This window comes from Rutidosis leptorrhynchoides, chromosome 9, assembly GCF_046630445.1.
Source record: "Rutidosis leptorrhynchoides isolate AG116_Rl617_1_P2 chromosome 9, CSIRO_AGI_Rlap_v1, whole genome shotgun sequence".
In the NCBI taxonomy this organism is placed as follows: domain Eukaryota; kingdom Viridiplantae; phylum Streptophyta; class Magnoliopsida; order Asterales; family Asteraceae; genus Rutidosis; species Rutidosis leptorrhynchoides.
In genome coordinates, this window is record NC_092341.1 from 123,475,784 (window position 1) to 123,501,334 (window position 25,551).

Consider the following 25,551-nt stretch of genomic DNA (forward strand, 5'->3'; position numbering starts at 1 on the left):
CCTATGGCTCAAGCCCCTAGATCTAAATTAGCCATTCGAAGGGAAAGGGGTGATTGGAAGCTTATCTAATACAACAAGTATCCTAAAATGAAAAACACTCATAAAAGTAGAAACTCTCTAGTCATAGAAACTTAGTAAAATAAGAAACTTTCTAAAAATGGAAACTTTATAAAAATAGTAACTTACTAGGAATAGAAACTTAGTAAAACAAACTATACTTAAACACATACGTAAACTTAAACATGGGCAAAACACTTAACTACTCTTAAATGTCAATAGGTTGACTTTCCTGCTCACTCGTTCAACTCTTTATTCCGAGGAATAACTCTCTCTCTACTTACTAAGGTGACTTTCATAGCCCCACTCTTATTGCTATAGCACTTTTTATACTTACTGGGGTGAGACACTTGCTGCTTTTATACTTTAAACAACTTAGACACAAGTACGAACCTAAACTGTACTATGACTAGCTTATGCTACTAAGACCCCACAGTGATATTTTTTAATTGCTTTCAGGATAAGGCATTCTTAATTATTGGGGGTAGGCCTATCGGGAGTAACGTCCCCGATACATTTGACCGTGATGTCTTTGTATTACTTAATAATGATTTAAACATGGTGATAAGGTACTGCCAACTTATCATCGGGGCAACAAAACAAACGTTTAGTCTAAAATATCATGAATCAGTACTACTTTTGGATCTGCGAGATCTACTTTTTGATCCTGCGGGAGATCAACTTTACAACTAAATCTTGTGGTCTAAAAACAACGATAACTACTTTTGTTAAACCTATGAACTTCACTCAATCTTTTTGGTTGACACTTTAGCATATTTTGTCTCAGGTGCTGTTTGATTCAAGCTTTCTTATCTACTACTTATGTGATGCTACTTGGACTTAGGATCAAGAGATATCGCATTTATTACTTCTGCATATGAACAATTACTTTATCGTTATTTCCATTATTGTAACGACATTTCATTTTCCGCTGCGTACTCAATAAAGTTAAATTTTCTCATTTAGTATTGTTCTCGTATTATAATATGTTGGTTTATTTGATATTAGTAACGTTTCTTCCAGACCCTATTGGGAGGACGTTACAGATTGGTATCAGAGCACAACCAGGATGTTATAGAGAACCAGGATTGCATTTTTATGTGTGCCTTACTTGCTAGCTAGGGTGCCTTAGCAATCTAGGAAACTATAACCTTTCCTGCCTTAGACTTAAAGCATTTAGAATTGCCTTATAATCTTAACAATCATGCTTTACCAAACTTGACTTAAAGATTCTAATCAAAGTCTCTTTCCTAATGTAGGACTACAACTTTCCTTGACCATAGTGCCTTTAAATATTGCCTTTAACTATTAAATGCTACACTATACTTTATAAACTTTACTTATCTTAGAATGCCGAGCTAATCTAAGAACTCTGCTCACTTTCCTGAGTACTATCCAATTACACCACCGCATCTAAATGCGACACAATGATTTCAGAAATTCTTGACATTCATAAGTCATCTATCATGGTTATGTGTATTACATATGTATTACATGAAATATTATCCATGATTTTGAAATTCTTATAATTGTTACTACTCACACTCAAACGTATATAACTCTCTGTTATATCACGTACCTATATGCCTTATGCCTTTATGCATCGGTTTGCGAATTGAAAAATGTCATTGGGTTATCACAGTATACGAATTGAAAGTCTTTAATCAAAAGATTATTAGATTACATACTTATCACTTTATGATCTCGACACGTCATACTGCCATTATTAAAGTAAAGACACATCATATCTTATTATATCTTATCGTATCTATCCTAATAGATTTTGTCTAACACTTTTCCTAAATTCCCTCCATAAATTACGGAAATCTTTTTGCTATATACACGTATTCGAGGAGACGAATATATCATCCAGTATTCAAAACTAATCTCATATCAAAAACCCTAATTCCAAACACATAATATGGATTCCTCGAACTCTTCGAGCTCCAATGGCAGCATAACCGGAATGAACCAACCAATCAACCATCATCTATTTAGGATGAATTGGGGATGGGTTCGTAGTAAACTTAATCAATGGAGACAAGAAGAAGGTGATTCCTTCCACCAACCGAATTCACCTCTTGGTGAAGAACCTGAAGCACTTACTGGCGAACCCGTTCGGAACACTATTTTCACCCTCATTTCCAGGATATCCAGTCACGAATATATAATATCTAAAATTTTAGATCTTATTCATCCACTTGTCCGAACCGCCAATCATCCCGGAATAATAGAAGAAGTCAACGAGCTTCGCGCTCGAGTAGTGGCTCTAGAGAATATGGTGCGAAACCTACGAACACCAGCAGCATAACCAGTACCACCAGTACCATCGGCATCACCACCAACATCACCAGCTTCACCAACGAAAACATCCGCATTCCACGCCTCAACATCACACTCAGTACCTCAAACATCAACATCATACGCCCCACAGATACCAAGGAATATTAGTAATAATGAGTTAAGATGTATTGACTTATTCTTCCTGAAGAATTACATATGTATACTTTATATATATGGATTGGAACAATAATAAATCTTTTCATACTAAGCTATTACGTGTGAATCTTAACTACTATGTACTACTTGATTAATTCATATCATTAATATGCTATGATGTACATCCTTCGTTAATGACTTAACAATCGTTAATCACTGCTTCAACACAATAAACTCCATTTCATAATAAACCAAGTGTATTACTCAAATACATGATTGATTGTATACTTTCATTTTCGATGTACTCGAAACTTTCTAGAAAATATCATTCGTGCCTTATGAATTTCACAAGAATTCCACGAGCACCAACATCATATACTGAGGTATATCAATAACAATGAACGATGAAGTATTGATTCATAACTTCATTAGCGAAATATTTCGCGACAATTATGAAATCTCTAAGGTTTTGGAGATTATTTATTCTCGTTTCAACCGCAAATCAAATGAGTTTAATATTATATTAACTCATTAAATCTATATTATATCTGAAGAATACATATATGAACGTATATCTTCTCTTTTGTACAAACTGTTAATTGTGAAAATATTTTAATGGGTAGGTAATACCCGAGAAATATTTATATCTCACATTAATATGTTACATTGTACATTCTTCAAATTCTGATTCAATAATCAGTAACTATACTACTTACATCCACATATGTATCCGCGCACCAAAGAACAACCATTTTCATTCAAATCAAATTACATATTCTGAATTTGACATATCAGAATTCAAGTAAAGCTATAGCAGATGTTATCTTCCTAAAGATCACTACATTCATGAATTATATTCATTCGTATTCTATGATGAATTATCACATCAAACCACCAAAATTATCATTCATTACTTTTGAAATCAACAACGCCTATTCGTCAACCATTAGATCCATTGACGATTACAATCAGCGTTTAATCATCTAAAAATAAAATTTCTTGAAACCATCTCGGGTTGTCAATAAATGATTCAGATTCGTTAACCTTGAGAATGCTGACGAAGCAGCAAATGCTATAGATGTTCTTAAGGGCTAACAGTTTGATAATAAAGAATGGTACGTTGGAAAAGCCCAAAAGAAAATTTGGAACTGAAAAACGGATTGAGCTAACCATGGAGGAGACCAAGGACAAACACAAGGGCCAAACCCTATATTCAAAGAATCCAGGAAATTCTGAATCCGGTGAAATCTTTAGAGAATATCTTGCTCCAAAGTCATGTTAAAAGCTTGCGGAAAATTTTTCTTCATCAACTTTCGAACTTAGAAATTCCAAAATATCATCATAAATATCCTCTATATTTCGGAAGATATCTTCATAACGATTCATGTCCGCAATTAAGTATCTCTTTGCGATATCTTTATAAAGGAAACTGTTTTAGTTTCTATATTCTGTAAAATTCGAGTTTAAATTATAAATGCTTTGAAGAAGTGATTGGGAATTGAAGCATGAGTTAATATAATATAATGACGTCAGGCCAACGTGATTATATTACAGTAAGTCATGCTCAGTTTTTAATGGAAGATGATGATTCATAGATTTTATAATCATCATTTGCCATGTTAGACGACTCTTACATTCTATTTAACCTCTAAACATATCAAGAAAATATTTTTCTTGATGATTCGGTCTTTTTCGGATATTCTGGTAATATGACAAATCAAATCGTGCTATTACCTTTCCTTTCTACTTTATATATTATGATCATTCAAAACTTCATACCTATGAATTCTGGACCATTACTCGCTTGACTTGAAGTCGGGAAGAAGAAACAAAAACATAAAGCTCCGACATATAAGGGAAAATATAAAGCCCGATAACGACTCCGAAATTACAAACCGTGTATATCAATGCATATAGCAATATAAAGACACGGGATAATTAAAAACACTATAACCCCAAGAGCATAGAAGAAGTAAACAGATTCCTCTGGCGGTAAAAGAAAAAGAAGAATGACTGCATAGATGGTTAATATAATAACCAGGATCAGAACTGGATTTAGCATTTTCTTAATCTTTTGGAACTTTGAATTGAGAAAGAAAGTATAGAAGTGGTGAAGATAATGAAACGGAAGAAGCTAATTTATAGCAAAATTCCAAACACATCAATCGAGGCAAATCACCGCATTTAATCAAACAAATCTCAAAATTTCGTAAATACCGGAGAATCAAATCTTATAGATTACGAAGATTTCCTTTAATTCCTTGAATTCCGGAAATCAATCGTGACTACGTCAAAAGTTAAGGCGAACATTTAATTTTCTCATTTCACTCTTTTATGATAGCTTCATTTATACTCTTCCTATAAACGAATCATTTTATCCATATTATTCAATAGTGATAAAACTTTATTTTTCAACTTATATTCATCATTAAAATATTCTTGTTGTAAACAATGAAGATCTCTATCAAATTTCATGACTATGATTTTCACGAACTCCTCTCTGTTTGTCTGCCCTAATATTGTGGCATAAAATGCTCAAGGTTTTAAATGAGCTCAATACCATTCATAACACATTTCATGTATCCAATTTACTGAAATGACTTGTATAACATCATCATTTTGAATGATCTTCGCATTAATGATAAAATGCACTTCGTTGAAGAACCTATAGAAATCATGGAAGGAGAGGTCAAACAAACGCGTAAAAGCAACATACCTATCATTAAAGTCTGTTGGAATTCGCGTAGAGGCCCCGAATATACCTGGGAACGCAAAGACCATATGAAACGGAAATATCCCCATCTCTTCTTAACTGCTGATGCATCCGAGAAGTCTACCTAAAACTTCGGGACGAAGTTTTTATTAACGGGGAGGTACTATAACAACCCTCACTTTTTGACTTCTGAAATTACTGAAATGACCCTAGGGTTTACTGTCTGACTATACGTATTAATTATTTAAGGGTTGTTATATACACAATCAATTTAACGTTGACCAAATAATAAACTTTTATTCGACACTCACTGCTAATTAAAATTTATGCATTTCAATAATATTATTTATAACTATTAATCTATAAGTAATAAATAAAAAGTGACATTTATATAAATAATAAAACAATTGGGAACTAAATAAAAATAAATACAAGTCATGAACTAGTAAAAAGAAAATAATACTTATCATGTAGTAAATGTAAAAATAATAATAAACATAATAATAATAATAATAGTAATAATAATGAGACTAAAGAATCTTAAAGAATTACATCCTTATGTTGACTAAAAATAAAGTATAAACTAGTACATCCTTATGTTGACTAATTATAAACTAGTACCACCTTTTGTTGACTAAAAATTATAAAATAAAATAAAATCATTAATTAGAACATCCTTATGTTGACTAACACTCTAATACTTGCACTATATAAACACTCCTAGACTCCCAGTTTCTCATTCACAAATCACACCAAAATCCTCTCTCAAAAACAATCTCTCCCTCTCCCTCTCTTGTGGTATTCGGATCTTCAAGCTTGTTCTTCGTGTTCTTCAAGAATCTTCAAGGAGTTCTTCAAGATTTTTAAGGCTTTGATCTTCCATCTTCATCGTGTTCATCTTTTCTTTGTTAATTATCTTGAATCTTCAAAGGTATAACATAAACCCTAAACTATTTACATAAACTTTAATCTTTGTTAATTCATATTCATATTATAAACTTGTTATTCATAAATATATACATAAACACTCCTAGATTTATATATACATATATACATGTAAAAAAAATATTTTTATGTATATATACGAATTATATATACATATACATATTAAAACCTTAAACCCTAATACTACTTATACTAGTACTTAACATGTATACACTATTACTATTACTAGCACCTATAACCTACTACTTATATTGTAGCACAAAAATATTTTGGGATATGTATTAGAGATGTATAGATCTTCGAACTTTCTTGACGAATGGTTTCTACGAGATTCTAGGCAGAGGGTTTGGATTTCCGATTTAAAGGGTCCTATGGCTCAAGCCCCTAGATCTAAATTAGCCATTCGAAGGGAAAGGGGTGATTGGAAGCTTATCTAATACAACAAGTATCCTAAAATGAAAAACACTCATAAAAGTAGAAACTCTCTAGTCATAGAAACTTAGTAAAATAAGAAACTTTCTAAAAATGGAAACTTTATAAAAATAGTAACTTACTAGGAATAGAAACTTAGTAAAACAAACTATACTTAAACACATACTTAAACTTAAACATGGGCAAAACACTTAACTACTCTTAAATGTCAATAGGTTGACTTTCCTGCTCACTCGTTCAACTCTTTATTCCGAGGAATAACTCTCTCTCTACTTACTAAGGTGACTTTCATAGCCCCACTCTTATTGCTATAGCACTTTTTATACTTACTGGGGTGAGACACATGCTGCTTTTATACTTTAAACAACTTAGACACAAGTACGAACCTAAACTGTACTATGACTAGCTTATGCTACTAAGACCCCACAGTGATATTTTTTAATTGCTTTCAGGATAAGGCATTCTTAATTATTGGGGGTAGGCCTATCGGGAGTAACGTCCCCGATACATTTGACCGTGATGTCTTTGTATTACTTAATAATGATTTAAACATGGTGATAAGGTACTGCCAACTTATCATCGGGGCAACAAAACAAACGTTTAGTCTAAAATATCACGAATCAGTACTACTTTTGGATCTGCGAGATCTACTTTTTGATCCTACGGGAGATCAACTTTACAACTAAATCTTGTGGTCTAAAAACAACGATAACTACTTTTGTTAAACCTATGAACTTCACTCAATCTTTTTGGTTGACACTTTAGCATATTTTGTCTCAGGTGCTGTTTGATTCAAGCTTTCTTATCTACTACTTATGTGATGCTACTTGGACTTAGGATCAAGAGATATCGCATTTATTACTTCTGCATATGAACAATTACTTTATCGTTATTTCCATTATTGTAACGACATTTCATTTTCCGCTGCGTACTCAATAAAGTTAAATTTTCTCATTTAGTATTGTTCTCGTATTATAATATGTTGGTTTATTTGATATTAGTAACGTTTCTTCCAGACCCTATTGGGAGGACGTTACACCTTGGTATCTATGGTGCGTGTGATGTTGATGCTCGAGGTACAGATTGTGATGTTGAGGTGTGGGATGCGGATGTTGTTGGTGGTGATGGTGATGGTACTGTTGTTGCCGGTGCCGCTGCTGGTGTTTGTAACTTTGTACCATATTCTCCAAAGCCATTACCCGAGTGTGAAGCTTGTCGACTTCTTCTATTACTCCGGGATGATTCGTGGTTCAGACGAGTGGGTAAATAAGATCTAGAATGTGAGATAATATGTAATCATGATGAGACACTCTGGAAATGAGAGAGAAAATGGTGTCTCGAACAGGTTCGCCGGTAAGTGCTTCAGGTTCTTCACCAAGAGGGCAATGTGGTGAATGGAAGGGATCACCTTCTTCTTGTCTCCAATGATTAAGTAGATTACGAACTCATCCCCAATTCATCCAAAATAGATGATGGCTAATTGGTTGATCCATTCCGATCACCCTGCATTCGGAGCTCGAGTGAAACTCCAAACAGAATTCGAGGGTCTTGAACTAGTAGAGAGTTCCATTTCGTACGATTGTATAAAGGATTTTTCGATATGAAATGATTTATGGCTATCGGATGGTATTCTAATTACATAGAATATCTATATATATAGAGCAAAAGATTTAATAGATTACGGAGGAATTTACGGAATATGTTAGGCAAAGTTTACAGTAACAGATACGCTATGATATGAATTAGCAGATATGCTAAGATATGAATTTCGTCTATACACTATTCATGCAATCAATGCAGTAAGATGTGTCTAGACTAAGAATAATAAGCAGGTAATTTTCTAAGGGTGATAAGCAGATGATTTCCCACTAGAAATGATAAGCAAAACTTTTGACATTGCAGACACAGTCGAAGTCCAGACTCACTAATGCATCCGAACGACTATCAGTTAGACACACTAATGCATACCTGGTTCGCTAAGACCACTGCTCTGATGCCAACTGAAAGGACCCGTTCATATACATTATAAATGATTCACAATAGTTGATTACATCGCGAGGTATTTGACCTCTATATGATACATTTTACAAACATTGCATTCGTTGTTAAAAGACAAACTTTCTTTACATCAAAAATTGATGGCATGCATACCATTTCATATTATATCCAACTATAATTGACTTAATATTAATCTTGATGAACTCAACGACTCGAATGCAACATCTTTCAAAGTATGTCATGAATGACTCCAAGTAATATCCTTAAAATGAGCTAATGCACATCGGAAGATTTCTTTAATACCTGAGAATAAACATGCTTTAAAGTGTTAACCAAAAGGTTGGTGAGTTCATTAGTTCATCATAATCAATCATTTCTGTAATAGTAATAGACCACAAGATTTCAGTTTCCATAAATATCCGTACACTCGCAAGTGTATAAAAGTATTCTATAAGTTGTTGAGCGCTTCGGTAACCATACTTAACAATTAATGTGGCATATTCCCTTTATTATGAAATCTCCCTACACTGTACCAAGTGTAGTAAAAACGAAGTACTATGCAACCGTTTACGATACTAGAGCAACTAGCCCAGTTGGGGTTGTCAAACCCGATAGATCTATCAATAGGATTCGCGCTTACATGCTCTTACAACATGTAAATATTAGTTACCAAGCTATTAGGGAAAAATATGCAAAGTGGTACAACTCAACATAGAATATGTTTTAAGTACTTGTGTCCATTTCGTAAAACAGTTATAAAACAGCGCATGTATTCTCAGCCCAAAAATATATATAAAAAGGGAGTAATGAAACTCACAATACTGTATTTCGTAGCAATTATGTATATGACGGCACTGAACAAGTGCAGGGTTTGTCTCGGATTCACGAACCTATATCAATTATATATATTAAATAATATTATTAACATATAATATTGATAAAAAAAGTTTATATATTAATTATATAATATTTTTACTTGTTTAAGTTAGTAATTAGTTGTTAGTCTTATTTTAAATCTTATATAGATTTCCTGATTTTAAATAGTCAACTCCCGATAGGTATATCTCATAGTGTGTTCGACTTCTATAGGGTAAGAGCCATCATTGGAAAGGTATTTGAGCCCTATAACCAGCCATAATCGACATATGTTCTGAATCGGAGTATTGGTTAGTTAAAATTTCATTTTGTCACAGGTGCGTAAATCTGTCCGCACAGTTTAATATTTCGTCATAGGAACAGTCCGTAGGCTATGAAAAATAGTTAAACTCAATATTTTTAATTTTTCTTCTATATTTTAGTTATTAACATATACACTAACAGGTGTTATCAAGAAAAATAGCCCAGATCTTAGTTAGCATAGTTTTCTAGTTATATTGATTAAGCATACAACATTAATCTTAACTAAATCTTTCGGTTCATAAATTATTTGTTACTACATGGTTTTTAATGAATCAAGTTGCTGGAGACTCCTTAATATGTTGTATTTTCAAAAACATAATCGAAAAGTTTTAGTTTCATAGTCGAAGTTAGGCTTATGCCCTTAACTTGTAACGGTGGACAGATTCGGATAAAATCTGTCAGATTCGGATAAAATCTGTCATCAGTCAACTAATGAATTTTTGAAATATACTTTCACTTCGTTTAAAATCATGAAAAAAATTACAGAAATCTTGATTCATATATATTAACATATATCCAGAGTTATATGCTCTAAAACAAAGTTTAAGATTGATCAAGCATATTTTTCAAGGGGTCAAGGTGAACCTACGCTTGAGTGCATAAAAGGGGTTTAAGGACTAACAATATTCGAACCTCCGATGCTTAGTCGTGGATAACCCACATCGGTATCATTTCAATTCCGACAGGGTGGTCGATTTGAGAGTCCACCAACAACCTAGCATACGAGGTTGAGTGGCCCAAAGACATGAAGGTTTTATAGTTCAATACATACCTGAAAGTCTTTAGAGATCGTAAGAAGCTTTATTCGTACGATAGAGATTTGTATGCTGTAGTTTACGTATGAGTAAACAAGTGAACGTATATGTATTTAGATTTTATGAGCTATGTATTTATAGGCTCATGAATTAGGGTTTTGGTAGAATCTCTTCCCTAATTAAATGCAATCTTATCCCAACTAACATTCGTTATTTAAGGAAGAGAATCCGAATTGATTATACCGTACATTCTTCTAGAATGTACTGGACCTTATGCAAGTATACAAAACTCGCATCAAATGGTATAGGCGCATATTGTGCGGCTATACCCATACCACATACCTTATATGGCAGTTTATGTACGTTCTAGGGCTTTGGATGCGCAATCCGCATAGTCTTGCGGATATGCGTATCATTAAGTCCCCCCTGTTCGTTGTTATATAAATGCCAATAAGTGTATAGCATCGAACTTAATAAAATAATATCACCGAATAATGCCCAATAATTACCTCGGATCTTAGGATTCTGTATTTTAACGTATTGGCGAGACACATAGGTCATTATATGCATGTATGTGTACCCAACCGCCGTTTGCATTTAATGCAATATATTCGTATAGTTGAAAAATCATCCTTTCGACTGTAATTCCGTCACCCAAGGTAACAGCTGTCACTATTTACCCTAGAGATAATGATGACGTCGTAAGCAACTGCCTAGAGTTGCTATTGTACGCCGATTGTTAACTCACGTAGATTGTTACATGTGTATGCTGAAGAATTATCCGTGTCATTTTCATTTATACTTCCTATAAATAGGCAAATTACCTTTTTTGGATTTTACACGCTCCTCTTGATTTTCAAATTTTTGCTATTTTTCCGGCAGCCATTTGCTTTTTCATTCGTATTCAGTTATCCGAAGGTCCGTGCTTTCTTTCCTTCCGTCTTTTATTTACACTTTTAATCTTGCATCGATCTGCCATGTCTTCTAATAAGAACGTCAAGGATATAGAGTCGTCGATCACCGAATCGGAGATTCTCCAAATCGTGCAGCAATATCCCCTTCTTGAGCAGTATTCCCCAAATGCCCTTTTGAATGGCCAACTGGCTAATGAACCACTGGAGTTAATGATTGCAGTTTATGAGAAAGTTTTGGAGCTCGGCAACACCTGTATTCCGCTAACCCCTTTTTTATGGACGTTCTTCGCCATTATTCTATCGGTATTAGCCAACTCCATCCGTATGGTGCCAATCGCATTTTTATTTTTGAAATGTGGTGTCGCGCCAACGGTCAGAAGCCATCTTTAGCTATTTTTACCAATCTGTTTCGTGCCTCCATGAGTGACGAGAGCTGGTACTCTTTTGATAATGTTTCCAAGTTTTGCGTTACCCAAAACAGGGCGTGAATGGGGCGTGGAAAAAATCATTTTTCTTTGTTAAAGCTACTTGTATTTCTGAAAAGTTCAATAGCATTCTCATCTGGTATTCTGGCAAGAAGGGGGAGAAAAACAAACCTTTGCATATTTCCTGCCGAGGAAGACAAATTTTACAAGTCTTGCCTTAACCTTCAGCTTCCATCTCGTGTTTATCCCAATGTCCCCTTAGTTATCGGCTGCATTTCAACCGACTAGACACGCGCTGATAAGCGTCCTATTATAATTAAGAACAAGAAGGGTATATCCCTTTTTACCTGCATTACATAGTATGTTTAGCTTCCTTTTTCTCATATTTGTATGTATTCGTGTATTTGCAGAGATGGATTTGAACGAGTTCATGCTGTTGAAGACGTCCGATGGCGTTGTTTATGGACAGAAAGATCTACACGATACTGATTCTGATGTGCACCCAGAAATTATCAAGGCTCCAACTAATCCAGCTGCTCCTGCTACGTCGAAGCACAAGACAACCAGTCTTCGTCAAGAGAGAGAAACCGACGTGTCTTCCTTTGTTGAAATTCAGCAATCCCCTGTTGTTGAAACTTCGAAAGCGGCCGGAAAAAGGCCAATCATAGGTATGCACCTTGTATACTCTGTTGTAGAACATTTCTATTTTGCATTTATTACTATTATAAATATATTTCATTGTAATTCTTTATGTTGCAGATATTAGCAATCCGATTGAAGTTGACCAAGAGGTACAATCTGCCAACCGTGCCCCTGCTCCAGAAGCCCAACTATCCCAAACAGTTCCCATTCTTCATTAATCAACTACATATTTAAATGTTTCCTGTGAGCTTCCACCATTTCAAAGGCGCACCAACTTGTACTCGGATGCCTCTTCACTTGACACTAGCCGCAACAAGCGTTCTCGACTCAACATTCCTACCAGCTTTGCTTTATCCCCGGCCATGAATCTGGACTATTTTGAGGAGTTTTTTAAGATATCTGTCCCTACTTTTTCCCAGCAATTCTCGCATCTAGGTGCCTGCGCTCCTTCTAATCTTGGTGCTAAGTTTGAGAATCTTTCTCCCGAGCAAGATCTTTTTGTTGACAGGCAAGCTACGATGTTTAATCTTGCCAAAGATATCAGCCGTCTGAAACAAAAGTCTAATTCCATAATTCTCGGTCATAAACATCTATCGCGTGAGCAAAGGGAGTTTGCCAAGCTTGATGCTGAAAAACAACAGATTTCTGAACAGCTTCATCAGGAGGTTGCTGCTCGTTTGAAAGCGGAAGATAGGAATACTCATCTTGAAGGTGAGTGCCAGCGTCTATTGAATGAAATCAAATATTCTGAAGCTATTCGTGTTGATCTTGAGTCGCAAGTGAATAATTTAGCCCTAAAACTTGATACTGCATCGTCGGAAAACTGTCAGTTTAAAAAACAGCTTGAGGAGTTGAATGCGGGGCTCCAGATAGTTGCTAAAGAGCGTGATGATCTAAAGGCCAAGTGCGCAGGCCTCCAAACTGAATGCTCAAGCCTCAAAGCTGAATACTCGAGCCTGAAATCTGAATACTCGACCTTAAGGTACGGTCTTCCTGAGATTGCAAAGCATATTATGGCTTGTCAGAGTATTCACATTCCGTTTGGCAAGGCTATAGTTGCTGCACGTGCTCTTGAGCGATCGCGCTTCTAGGATGTTGTGAAGTCAAACCTTTCTGTGCCGAATATTATTCCGACACCAATTTCAGATGAACTTGTGGAGGATGCGGATGGGAAGTGTACGAAAGCCCGTGCGGCTTTAGCAAGTTTAAGGATTCCCCGTCTGGAGGAATTGGCTGAGAATCGGAACTTTTCCTCCCGTCAAGTGGTTGACGATGATTTGGTAGGTGGTGGGTTGGAGGGGCAGTGATTGTCCACTTCCCACTGTGCTGTTTTTCGCCAGCGAGGGATGGGCCCGACAGTTTAAGGGTTTCGCATCCCTATATCTATATTTATGTTATTTTTGTCTTCAAAGCGGGGAATACGTCTGATCACTGTGGGCGAGGATTGTATATTCTCCTTAGTGTAGGGCACCATTCCAATTAAGCCACCCTTAGTATATTAGTAGGTAATAATTATTTTAAACGATATGCGGAGGAGTAGAATTTTATCTGCCTTTTCTTATACGATGTTGGAGTATAAGAGATTTTTTTTTTGCTACAGGCATTTTAATATAAATATTTCTCTACTTATCGTGTATGAACGTTTGAATATATTTTACTATATGCATTTCATATTTGTTTGCAAATTTGTAAGCGGTGTATTTGCATGCGCATTACAGCATAGGAATAAATGTCATTCGCATATGACGGGAGCGACCCATCTATATGCGCATGATCTTTTTATTCTTTCATATTATCAAAGCAAACCAATGCTTATATATATTATACTTTTGAGTTTTAAATTATTTGTACGCATTGATAATCCAATATCGAATCCGTCTATATAAGCAACACAATGCTTATTTCAAGAGTCTTCCGGACAATCCAATGTCCGTGGAATGAACAAGTAACCAAACTTGTATTTTATAGTCATGACTTTGTAAGTCTCCGTCTTACGCGGTATACGAGCATTTGAAACAAACCAATGTTTTACTACTGTTACCATTAGAGATAGTATTAGTAACCAAACTAAACTATGCCACTTGGGATTCGGAGTGTATCCCTCTGCTGCTTTAGGGGCATATAAGTAACAAAAATGCACAAATTAAGGGTTTAAATTGCATGATTCAATTTATAAAAAGTAATTCAAATAACAGAAATAAAAACATAACAAAATTTCAACAGATGTCTGGGTGATCAATCCTACTGTTGCTATCTTTTGCTCTTTTGCGCCGTTTATTTTTACGCATGCAAGGCGCATCATGTCAATTTTGTTTCTAGCCTTTGTGCCCCTTCTTATTGCATTTCCCAGCAACCGTATTATCTGGGTTATTCACCACGTAATCACTTCTTGGGTTTTTATTTTTCCTTACCGCTTTTAATGTGGCGGTGCCATCATGTACTTTAACCCGACGTTGCTTTCGTGGCCTTTTTCCTTTTGACTCTCTTTCACTTCCCTTTATCTTTTCACGGACTACCTTCATGAGTTTTTTTGCTTGTATGGTGTTTATCCCACCATTCATTCGAATGTCGTTGTTTTAAACGCCATAAACTTCCCATTGATATAATGTTCGATAATAAATTTCAACTTCAATTGGGGTAAAATATTAAATTTTGCTGCTATTTTATGCAACCTACCTCTTTCTGACGACCATGTTTGAATGATGTCAGTAGATATTTGGGTGCGCGCGCTTTGCTTTATATCGAGCTCTTCAGGCACATCATTTTTTACAATTATACTGATTTTTGATGCTGCGCACAAGATGTTTTTAGGCTTTATCTGCGCGCTCATCTTTGCATTTTGCTTTTGCATCGCAAGTTGCCGTTTTTTGGCGTTAGGCAATTTTTCAACCTTTGCATGTGCGACTTCTTTCTTATTCCTTGGTTGGCGCTGTCTCGCTAAACCAGTAATGTGAGTGCGGATCTTTTTCCTGCAGTTTCTTTTGACTCCTTGGTTCGTCTTAACCCTTTTTCTAAGATTTTTCGAACCCTGCATCTTATAATAACGTATAATATTTTTAAAACAGGTAGTCACAACACAGTTTTTACGCACAGTAATTACATAATTAAGCATTTATCTTAATTGTTGCTAACTTTAAAGTGAACGATTTTGTTTCAAATACAAATTGGTGCTTGTACCTTTTTCTAGAAACTGTGACACTGCAATATTAAATATCGATTTGAAATATTTATGTACCTATGAGTGTAGCGCTTCTTGGGTCATTCGCTATTCACTTGACTCTACATCCTTTTCTTTCTGCCTCATACCCTCTAGCCTTGTTCTGTTCTTCTCATCCACTTCTGATTTTATGGTTGCAATTCTCCGTTTTGTTGAGAATTTTAGCATGCCATGTATTGTTGACGATATGGCACCTAACTTTTGCAAGGCGCTCCTGCTTAACAGTGCATTGTGCTCAGCTTTTGATTGGACTACAGCGAATTCAATTTCAACATCACTTTTCTTTTTATCATTAATGTTGTCTCGTAGCTCTAACCCAATTTTAATCGTTCCTAACGACGGGACCATTTCACCAGCAAAACCAAACAAAGTAGCTGCTTTCTTTTTTAACTGCTACCTAACTGACATAGGCAGCGACATGTAGCAATGTTCATACATTAAATATGTACCACAGCCAGTGTCTACGCATAATCCCTTAAGTTCCTGATTGCAGCTTCTGATGTATCCTTTAACTATCATGGGTTTGTTCAACCAGTCCCTTTTACTTGCTTCGAATGAGATTCCTGCTTTTCTCCAATCTCTAACCTTTCTCACTTTTGCTATCACGTTCTCACTTGTTACCATATTTATGGTTTTTTCTGCTTCCCCTGCTTTTAGTTCGCTTTTCTTTCGCCACATAAATTCTTTTTCCTGTCTTGACTTGTGGCCTTCTGCTTTAGCCGATTTCTTCAAATGCTGCAACCTTCCCTTTTTTAGTTCTGCAACCACCCTCTCAATTAACTGCATGCACTTATTAGTTTCGTGACCAAAATCATCATGAAAATAACAAAATTTGGTTTTGTCCTTTTTTGCATAATCGGGTAGTGGTGTTGGTGCTTCGAACATTTTACATACTGACTCAGTTGCCAATATCTCCTTTTTGCGTTTTGCTGAGATCTTTTATGATTGCATAATTATCATCATGAACACTCTTGTTTCGGTAACTACCACCTCCTCTACTGTTGTTGTACCGTCGGTACTTATTGTTATTATGATAACTTCCGCCTTTGAGAGGGTTCTTGCTCTGATCACGATGGTGATCATCATCATTATTGCCTTTGCCCAGGTAGCTTTTTTCGCAATTCTGTGTTATATCTTCTTGCGCCCACATGTAATCATGCGCCTCCTTTATTACTTCCGCAAATGTTTGCGGAACCTTCCTTCTCAACCTCTGCCACAAAGATAGGTGTCTTTCTGTATCAAGGCAGTGTATAAACCCTGACACCTTTTGGCTTTCTGGTAGATCTGGTATTTTAGCCACTTCTTTGGTGTACCTATCAATGATCTCACCCAAGGATTCTTTGGATTTTTGCTTTATGTCATGGCATTCCACATGCGTTCTTCTGCGCGCACGCAGACTATGAAAATTAAGTAAAAACCGGGATCTTAAGTCTGCATACCCTGTAGCTTCCTGCACCACTCCTTGCAATACGATTGGTATCATGTGACATGCTACCTCGTCTCCCCAATTATGGGTTCTTGCTGTTCCCTCAAACCTTTGTAGGAAGTCATCGGGGTCAAATAACCCATCGTAGCTTCCTAATGTTAGCGGTATTACAGGTGCTTGAGGGAACAGGTGATTCGCTATATGTGCAGCGAATTTTTCTGTAGTGGGAGCCACCTCTAAAGATTGTCTTGCTTTATGCCCTTACATTACTGCAAACCAGTTTTGCATAAACTCCTGAAATCGCGCTAGCACATTGAGTGCTTGCGCTAAATGTAGGGGTGCAACTTGCTGCAATTGTGAAATAAAATTATTTGAGCTGCTTGGCTCCAGCGGATTATAAGGCGCACTTCCCTCATCACCCTGGTATTGAATTCGCATTAAGCCATCTACACTTGGTTGGGCTGGTGCATAAGTCATTTTCGCTTGAAGCGGCGCTACTGTAATATACGAACCATCTAGGTTTCTCAAACCCAATCTTCTTATTTCTTCTTGCGCACTTGCCGGGGTAACCCTCAAAGTTTGAGTTTCCGGCTCCACCGTTGTGATAATTGGGATTGTTCCTACATATGTGGTTTTTGCCATTAGCTTAGCGCCACTTGGCGGAGAGTCATACTCGTCGTCTATTTCCTTAGAGCATATATAGCTCATGTCATCTGGAGATCCAAAACTTATTTTTTCCGGAGACTTCATTCGTCCCGTTTCCATTTCTTTGAAGCGGACATAGCCAGTTTCTACTACCGGGGGCGCATCCCTGCCACTCTGTAGCCGCCCACTTTCTGTCCCTACCGTGGTCGGAGGAACAGTTTTTTCCGTCTCGGCGCTTGTCGGCCCTGTTTGGATATTTTCTGTCGAAGGGGGTTTTGACACCTTTTTCCCTTCTGTCACAGATGCATGTTTTGATGTTTGTGCAGGTGTTCGTTGACCTGGAAATGTCTGAAAAGTTGGCTTCAGACCTTTGTTGCCCGCCATTGATCTGAATTAGATAAACAACCTGAAATTGACCGATTAGTACGAACAAAAAATATTTTATTGAAAACGCAAAAATGAATTAGATTCATTATGAATTTATTTGTTATTTTCTCATGTAACCGGTCCCACGGATGGCCCCAAATGATCAAGCATATTTTCATGGGGTCAAGGTGAACCTACGCTTGAGTGCATAAAATGGGTTTAAGGACTAACAGTATTCGAACCTCCGACGCTTAGTCGTGGATAACCCACATCGGTATCGTTTCAATTTCGACAGGGTGGCCGATTTGAGAGTCCACCAACAACCTAGCATACGAGGTTGAGTGACCCAAAGACATGAAGGTTTTATAGTTCAATACATACCATCGTAAGAAGCTTTATTCGTACGATAGAGATTTGTATGCTGTAGTTTACGTATGAGTAAGCAAGTGAACGTATATGTATTTAGGGTTTATGAGCTATGTATTTATAGGCTCATGAATTAGGGTTTCGGTAGAATCTCTTCCCTAATTAAATGCAATCTTATCCCAACTAACATTCATTATTTAAGGAAGAGAATCTGAATTGATTATACCGTACATTCTTCTAGAATGTACTAGACCTTTATGCAAGTATACAAAACTCGCATCAGATGGTATAGGCGCATATTGTGCGGCTATACCCATACCACATGCCTTATATGGCAGTTTATGTGCGTTCTAGGGCTTTGGATGCGCAATCCGCATAGTCTTGTAGATATGCGTATCATTAAAGATAGCTTTTAACTTCGTGTGTCAAAACAATTTTCAAGAACCGAAAGAGACCAATTGTTGTATATTAAGTTCTAAGGTGTTATACATATATAAAAGTTATAAATTCTTATAATAACTTAATATAATGTCATAATACATATAAATAAGTGTTTTTTAAAGTTAAGTTAGTAAGGTTACATTAGTTTATAAACATGCTTGGTTTCCACCAAAACAAGTTCTAGTTTTTACAAGTTTTATAAACTTATTAAGATAGCAATAGAGTAGAAATTTAACAAGAGTTTTAAGAAGTGTTCTACCTTGATTTTGAAGCTATATGATGAGGAAAATGCTTGGTGATGATCTAGTATGAAGATAAAAGTATTTTGAGAGAGTAATTTGGAGTAAATAATGAGAAAATGGAATGGAAAAAAATGGGGTGGTACATATGGGCGAATTTTAAGTTAATAATGGAGTCATATGTTGCCAAAATGGTTAGTAAACTTGTGAGTTTTTGTCTCATAACTCATTAACAAGACAAAAGATGATAGGATCCAAAAATGGGGCTGCTAAGGAGTGTATTTTTCAATAGTTATACATCTATAAGCTGCGTATTAGACGGGTAAAAATACCGTAAAAATACGAATAGAATTCATGAGGAAATAAAATGCGAATACGAGTATAGCTATCTTTGGTGAATATACTTATGTTAATATATGTATTTAAGTCTTTCAAAAGTGTATTAATACATCTTAATACAATACATATATATTCATTTTAACATAAGGGTTATTACATCGTTAAATGTTACATATATATATTGTTTTCGAAACCCTTAAGTTAGTAGTCTCAATTTTTATATAAAACCCATTTTTAATATACTTAATGAGATACTTAACTACCATATATTCAAGTTAGATATAATCCATATATATACATAAGTATATATTTAATACAAGTTATGACGTTTGTGAATATTCGAACAAACGGTTGGTCAATTGTTTGTATGAAACTCATTTCAAAAGTTTTAAAACTTGTCAAAATTTATTGCTTATCATGTCGGAAACATATAAAGGTTAAGTTTAAATTTAGTCGAAAATTTTTGGGTCGTCACATTTTACATATGTAGTTTATTGTTAACATACTTAATGATATATATAATTATCATTTTATCATGTTAAATATAGTGTAACAATATTTTAATATGATACATATGTATTTAGTAAGACGTTGTTATAACGATAATCGTTATATATATCGTTTTGAGTTTCTTAACTTAGTAGTCTCATTTTTTATGTATATAACTCATTGTTAATATACTTAAGGAGATACTTACTTATCATAATCTCATGTTAATTATATATATATATATATATATATATATATATATATATATATATATATATATATATATATATATATATATATCATGTAGTTTTTACAAGTTTTAACGTTCGTGAATCGCCGGTCAACTTGGGTGGTCAATTGTCTATATGAAACTCATTTCAAATAATCAAGTCTTAACAAGTTTGATTTCTTAACATGTTGAAAACATATAAAATTAAGTTTAAATTTGGTCGGAAATTTTCGGGTCGTTACAGTACCTACCCGTTAAAGAAATTTCGTCCCGAAATTTGATTGGGGTGGTCATGGCTGACAATAAGTATGTTTTCATGACGCATACGAGCTGAAAATTTGAGTTTTATCATCATTGAGTAATATAGATAAAACAATTCAATTTTTGTGAGGAGTATGAGTGAAGTTATAAAAAAAAGTGAATTGAGTAATCGTAGATTCGTCATATCTTTTGACTTAGATAGGATTGATTTCCGAAGTTCAAGGGATTTGGAGAAAATCTTCGTATCAAGATTTGATGCTTCGGTAATTAAGGAAATTAGGATCCGCTTTAAATGCGATCATCTGTTTTGATTTCTCTGTCGGATATTTTACTATAAATCCACTCCCTTCGTTTCCTTACAACTCACACCTTCTATTCTTTCTCCTCAATTCATACTTTAAAGTATTAATCAATATGCTTCATCCAGTTCCGCTTCTTGATATACTTCTAACCTTCATATCTGTCATTCTTCTCTTTCATCTGCCACCGGAAGAATCTATTTACTTCTACTATACTCTTGGTTTTATAGTGTTTTTAGTTCTCCCATGTCTTTATATTGCTATCTGCATCGATATATATGGTTTAAAATTTCTGGGTTTTTGTTGGGCTTTATATCCTCCTTTATATTTTGAAGTCCCTGCTCCTGTCTTCTATAATCATTATCATCCCTAGTTAATGCTCTCTTTTATTTGCTGCGATTTATACCCCAATTTCTATTTCGGAGTTTTGTCCTTTCGTTTCTTCTTCTTGCGATTAAGCACCGTTTGTAATGGTCTAGAATTTGCAGATATGAATTTCAGAATGAACATTATTAATGTTCTAAGAAGGAAATTGTAATAGCACGATCTTGACTGGTCAAATTACTAGAATACCCTGGAAAAGACCGAATCATCAACAATTTTTCTTGATATTTTAGAGGTTAAATAGAATACAAGAGTCGTGTAACATGACACATGATGACGTTATGATCTATGAATCATCACGTTCCATTTAGAAACTCAGCATGACTTACTGTAATATAATCACGTTGATCAAGTGTCATTATATTATACTAATTCATGCTTCAGTTCCCAACACTACTTCAAAAACATTCATACTTTAAACTCGAAGGTTTCAGAATTTAAAAACTAAAATAGTTTCTTTTATGATATAACACAGATAGCGTGAAGAGATAACTAATTTTGGATAAGAATAGTTATGAAATATCTTAAAAAATATGGAGGATATTTATAATGAAAGATACGATGGTATCTTAGAATTTCTAATATCAGAGGATGATGAAGAATATTGTCCGCAAGGGTTTAGAATCACGAGCAAGGTATTCGTTAATGATTTCAGTAGTCACGGAATCATTTGGATTTTTTGAAGGTAGATTTCGTCCTTGTGATTTGTCCACAGCCTCCTTCATGGTTTGTTCAATCCGTTTTTCAGTACCAAATCTTCTCTTTTTCTGAGCTTTGCCAACACACTACTTTTTATCATCAAACTTTTTACTGTTAAGGTCGTTTATAGTTTTTGCTATAACATCTCGCATTTTTCCGTTAATTCACTTTAACGCCCGTCTTTTTTTTAATAATATCTTTCGTCATCTATATTTGTACCTTCCGTTAAGTAGCGTTTTCAATAATTCCGTCATTTAATTATAACATCTCTCGTTTACTTTAGCGTTTTAAAATAATTCGTTTGGTTAATTCACACACCCGCTTTTAAACTCGAGGGACTAGACTTGCCATGGGACCAAAGTTTCAACTAGATGTTGACTTAGTCAACTTCACCTCCTCCATTCATTTTATTTCTTTTCTTTTCCATTTTTCTCTCAACTTTTATTCCAAACTTCCATCCTTTTGATCTTCATCACTAATTCTTCATCTAAATCATTTCAAGGAAGCAAACATCAAAACAAATTATATATTCATGATCCTCTCTTCATCCTCTTCGATTTGGTACCAATTTCACTACTTGGGGTAAAGTTTTTAAAAACTCTAGATTTCTCAAATTCGTTTTATAGACTTGAAATAGTGTTAGTTAGTGTCTATGGCTCGTTTATAACATGAAAATGTGATTTGTTTGCTTGTTCTTGATGTTTTGAGTAACTAGCATGAACTTAGAAATGGGTTTGTTAAATCTTTGATTTTGGATGATGATATGTGTTTAGATGTTAATGTTTATGTGTTTAAAGAGTTAGTTACTTCATATACTTCAAATTGGTATGTTGGATGCCATGAAAATCTAACATTAACATAATTATTGATTTTGTGATTTTTGGTTAGAGTTTGATAGGTTTGATATGAATATTTGAAGTCTTGAACGATAACGAGTGTTGTTTGTAAATGTTTAGTTGCAATATATGTTTAATTACCTACGAAACGATGTATTATATGTGTGTGTTAAGTTCCCGAATCATCTTATGCAATTTATGAACTTGAAACTTTGAAAATGGACTTTTAATGATCACTTGATGAGAAATCGGTTATTGTAAATGATGTCTTTGCTTGATGAAAAGTGTTTAGTTGTATTCGTCGTCAAATTACCTTTCCAACGATATAAGATACGTATTTTGAGTGTTTACTGTTCATAAATTGTGGTTGAAAGAGTTTTGGTTCGTGCACTTAAATTTCAGCACTTCAGGTTGCACAAGTGTGCAAGAAATTGCGCATTTGTGCATATTAGTGCATTTTTTGCCCAACTAAAACAAGGGGGTTTCTGATTTCAGTTTACCCTTATTTGCACAAGTGTGCAAGAAATTGCACATTTGTGCAGATTAGTGCTTTTCGTGCTCAGCATTTTTTTTTTATTTAACTTTTGTCACACCGTTTAATTCCCGCTATGCTATACATGTCCGATTAACATGAAACTTGTTCCAACATACTTATATATGACTTCTAAGCTTAGAAAAATTGTTCGAGACCCGACCCGAACACGTTGACTTTTTCGTTGACTTTGACCACAGTTTGACTTTTAGTCAAACTTAACCAAACACTTATGCAATCGTCCTAACATGCTTTTATATTTATATCTTGCATGAAACTTGACAACGTGATTCACATGCTATATATATTCGAGTCGTAACGAGCCATAAGACTAATTGAATGCATTTCGACCGACCTTGTATCGTAACCGGTTAATTGATATAACTTACTTGTTTAGGTCAAGGCTAAGCAACTTTCATGCACACGTTTACTTTGTGAAGTACATTTATACTCTTGCACCCGAGGTGAGATCATAGTCCCACCTTTTCAACAACTTTATTCTTTTAAATCGTGGGCTGAGAAACATATACTTTGCGTACATTTTATACTACTTACTTTTATACATTGAACGCAAGTACAAACATAAATATTCCACGAACGAGTTTGAACAAAAATCCTCAATTCAATTATCATTAGTTACACCTGATGGTGTAAGCGAGACTTATGTTGTGTGCATCCATACGGGTTTGACGACTAACCCTCATTCGGACGGTTCGCTATCGTTATTCGGATAAAATATATTCTTATATGGTGTATGTTCTAACACTATTATGCAGAGGTAAATGATACAGTTAAGTTTTGATAATTGGGTGCTCGATAAACAATAACTATGGAATTCAAACGATTGGAATAATCGAATTATACTAAACTTGTGGTTCAACTTACTTACTTTACAAATACACCTATGATTTCACCAACGTTTTTCGTTGACAGTTTTCTATATGTTTTCTCAGGTTCATACTTGGCTACTTGATACATGCTTCCGCGTACACTTATACTTGCTTGGGGTCAAGCATACATGCATACACTTTGATTACTTGCTTGGGGTCAAGCATACATACTTACGCTATTTATAGCAACCGTGATTTTAAACTAATTATGTCGCAAGTTATTTTATTTATACTTTATAACTTTTGTAAACTTAAACTTGTTGTCTATCCGTTTAGTAAACTAAAATTTGTAAGTCTTGTACGTTTTTAATGAATGCGACATAATTTTGGTCAAATGCGTCTCATATAGGGACTATGACCATGCAATGGGACCTAAGTAGACGGCGCCGTCAATGATGATTTTGTCGGGTCGCTACAGATGGTATCTGAGCGTTGGTTGTAGGAAACTAGGATATGCATTAGTGTGTCTGACAGAGTCGTTAGGACGCATTAATGATTCTAGACTACAATCGGATAGTTAGCCATTGCATTCTGACATACATTTGCTATAGATAGCACTTACTTGACTACTTGTGCATTTTTACTTGAACATTTCCTAGGTGAATTTCCTAATGGTACCAAACTTTTATCATACGAACTCGTATTCTGCCACATTTCGGTAACACACGTAAATCCAAGATTTATACACGTAAGGATGATGACGACTTCATTAGTTATACTAGTTCAGGAACTCTGTCACCCAAGTTGTTATTTCACCACCGTCTCATCTTCCTACCCACAAGTGTTGTAAAGTTACCACCACTACTTTAGATGAGTATCGTCATCACTATTTATCACTACGGTTACGTACTACTCGTTATCATAATTCGTTACTCTTTTCGTGCTTAAAGACATTATTGTTTGACTTGAACCGCATTAACGTGAACAATCATTTATACACTTCCCTCGGGAAACACTTCTTCACAGTTGCACAAATATTTTCGATTCAATACGAGTCACGTCAGAGACGTCGTTACACTTTATTCATTTTAAAACTTCACGATCACACTAACTTGATTCTATGGAGTGATGTGGGAATGGAGGTATGAGTTAGCGTAATATAACGACACTCGATCAATGTGGTTATATTATGGTAAGTCATACCAAAGTTCTAATGACTCGTGATGGTGATTGGACTCGATCAACCTAATCACCATCATGTGCCATGTACATTGTAAAGACCCTTCCTAATCCATAAGAACGAATACAATAACATATGATTACATCGCGAGGTATTTGAACTCTATATGATACATTTTACAAACGTTGCATTTGTTTTAAAAGACAAACTTTCATTACACTGAAAGTTGACAGGCATGCATACCATTTCATAATATCCATCTATAAATGATCTA